The following is a 3556-nucleotide window of genomic DNA, read 5'->3' as shown; positions in this document are numbered from 1 at the left end:
TTGGACACCTTTGGCTATGCTAATGATGTTCGTGGCTATGGTTTCTCCCACATCTATCTCCCCTCCTTTCATTATACAGTGAATCATTATAGCTCTGTTCAATGTCACCTCTGAGTTATTTGAGGTGGAGATTAATGATCTTCTCACTATGTCATGCCATCCTTTTGCTTGAGGTATGAGATTACCCCTTCTGAGTTTGAGTGGTTGTTTGTGTGAGTCCAACACCCAATTCGTGCCTACTGATGAGCGGATAATTTATACGCTTTTTGGCATTGTTTTTAGGTAGTTTTTAGTAAGGTCAAGCTACTTTTAGGGATGTTTTCATTAGTTTTTATGTTAAATTCACATTTTTGGACTTTATTATGAGTTTGTGTGTTTTTCTGTGATTTCAGGTAATTTCTGGCTGAAATCGAGGGACTTGAGCAAAACTCTGATAGGAGGCTGACAAAGGACTGCTGATGCTGTTGGAATCTGACCTCCCTGCACTCGAAATGGATTTTCTGGAGCTACAAAACTCACGTAAGGTATTACTTGGATGACCCAGTACACTTGCTGGTTAGTTGAACAGAGTTGTGTCCACACATAGCAAAGAGCCATAATAATGATTCCATACAATAACAAAGAGTACTATATTGATGTGATCACAATTTCGTCCACCAAGTTTTTGGCGCCGTTGCCGGGGATTGTTTGAGTTTGGACAACTGACGGTTCATCTTGTTGCTCAGATTAGGTAATTTTCTTTTCAAAATTTTTCTTTTCTTTTTCGTTTTTCCAAACTTTATTTTCAAAAAAAATTAATAAAAATCCAAAAAAATTAATAAAATCATAAAAATCAAAAATATTTTGTGTTTCTTGTTTGAGTCTTGAGTCAACTTTTAAGTTTGGTGTCAATTGCATGCTTTAAAATTTTTTTTTCTTGCATTTTTCGAAAATTCATGCATTCATGGTGTTCTTCATGATCTTCAAGTTGTTTTTGACAAGTCTTCTTGTTTGATCTTGATTTTTTCTTGTTTTGTGTTGTTTGTTGTTTTTCATATGCATTTTTTGTTTGTTAGAATCCATGCATTAAAGATTTCTAAGTTTGGTGTCTTGCATGTTTTCTTTGCATCAAAAATTTTTCAAAAATTATGTTCTTGATGTTCATCATGATCTTCATAGTGTTCTTGGTGTTCATCTTGACATTCATAGTGTTCTTGCATGCATTCTTTGTTTTGATCCATAAAGAAAAGAGAAAAACACAAAAATGACGTTTTTAATTTTTCTCTCTCATCATTAAAAAAAAATTCAAAAAATCAAAAAAAATATCCTTTCCTTATTTCTCTCCAAATTTTCAAAAATTTGAGTTGACTTAGTCAAAATTTTTTAAAAATTAGTTGTTTCTTACAAGTCAAGTCAAATTTTCAATTTTTAAAAATCTTATCTTTTCAAAATCTTTTTCTTATCTTTATATCATATTTTCGAAATTACACTAACAATTAATGTGATTGATTCAAAAATTTGAAGTTTGTTACTTTCTTGTTAAGAAAGGTTCAATCTTTAAATTCTAGAATCTTATCTTTTAGTTTCTTGTTAGTTAAGTAATTAATTTTAATTTTAAAAATTTAAATCTTTGTCAAAATATCTTTTTCCTAAAAATCTTATCTTTTTATCTTATCTTTTTCAAAATTTGATTTCAAAATATCTTATCTAACTTATCTTCTTATCTTTTCAAATTTGATTTTAATATCTTTTTCAACTAACTAATTAACTTTTTTGTTTCTTATCTTTTTCAAAACCACCTAACTACTTTTCCCTCTTCAATTTTCGAAAATACCTCTCTCTTTTTCAAAAATTCTTTTCAATTGTTTTAAATTTTAATTTTTTTTATTATATCTTATCTTTAATTTTCGAAAATAACTAACTCCTTTTCAAAAATATTTTCGAAAATCCCTCTCTCATTTTTTTTTTATTTATTTATTTACTAATACTTCTTTTCATCTCTTATCACCTCCCCTATCCTTACTCTTTATACAGACTATTCATCCCTCTCCTTCCATTATCCCCTTTCTTCTTCTACTAATAATAAGGATTGGTGGACAAAATTGTATCTCTTTATGGAATATGATAATAGAGCCTGGTCCAAAATCAACTTCGTTCAACTAACCAGCAAGTGCACTGGGTCGTCCAAGTAATACCTTACGTGAGTAAGGGTCGATCCCACGGAGATTATTGGTTTGAAGCAATCAATGTTATTTTATTAATCTTAGTCAGGAAGCCAATAAGGTTAATTGGATTTACTTGTAAAAAGCAAACTACTTAAAAATGTAAGTTGGAATAATAAAGAATACTAGCGTTACTTGTTGTGCAGTAATGGGGAATATGTTGGAGTTTTTGGAGATGCTTTGTCCTTTGACTTCAACTCTTCCTTGAAATCCTCTTCTCACACGCAGATTCCTTCCATGGCAAGCTCTATGTAGGGTGTCACCGTTGTCAGTGGCTACTTCCCATCCTCTCAGTGAAAACGTTCCTATGCTCTGTCACAGCACGGCTAATCATCTGTCGGTTCTCAATCAGGTTGGAATAGAATCCATTGATTCTTTGCGTCTGTCACTAACGCCCAGCCCTCAGGAGTTTGAAGCACGTCACAGTCATTCAATCCCGGAATCCTACTCGGAATACCACAGACAAGGTTTAGACTTTCCGGATTCTCATGAATGCCGCCATCTATCTAGCTATACCGAAGATTCTGTTGGGGAATCTAAGAGATATCATTCAGTCTGATGTAGAACGGAGGTGGTTGTCAGGCACACGTTCATGGATTGAGTAAGGTGATGAGTGTCACGGATCATCACCTTCTCCACAATAAGCGCGAATAAACATCTTAGATAAGAACAAGCGTGTTTGAATGGAAAACAAAGGAATTGTATTAAATCATCGAGACGCTGCAGAGCCCCTCACCCCAACAGTGGAGTTTAGAGACTCATGCCATCACAAAGATGTAATTCAGATTGAAAATGTCATGAGGTACAAGAAATGTCTGTAAAAGTTGTTTAAATAGTAAACTAGTAACCTAGGTTTACAGAAAATGAATAAACTAAGATAATTGGTGCAGAAATCCACTTCTGGGGCCCACTTGGTGTGTGCTGGGGCTGAGATTAAAGCTATCCACGAGTAGAGGCCTTTCTTGGCGTTAAACTCCAGGTTATGACGTGTTTTGGGCGTTCAACTCCGGATCATGACGTTTTTCTGGCGTTTTACTCCAGACAGCAGCATGAACTTGGCGTTCAACGCCAAGTTACGTCGTTTATCCTTGCGCAAAGTATGGACTATTATATATTGCTGGAAAGCCCTGGATGTATACTTTCCAACGCCATTGAGAGCGCGCCAATTGGACTCCTGTAGCTCCAGAAATTCCATTTCGAGTGCATGGAGGTCAGGATCCAACAGCATCAGCAGTCCCTTTTTCAGCCTAAGTCAGATTTTTGCTCAGCTCCCTCAATTTCAGCCAGAAAATACCTGAAATTACAGAAAAATACACACACTCATAGTAAAGTCCAGAAATATGATTTTTGCTTAA

Source organism: Arachis stenosperma, chromosome 6 (genome assembly GCF_014773155.1).
Source record: "Arachis stenosperma cultivar V10309 chromosome 6, arast.V10309.gnm1.PFL2, whole genome shotgun sequence".
NCBI classification, from domain to species: Eukaryota; Viridiplantae; Streptophyta; class Magnoliopsida; order Fabales; family Fabaceae; genus Arachis; species Arachis stenosperma.
Note: the sequence above shows the minus strand (reverse complement) of the source record.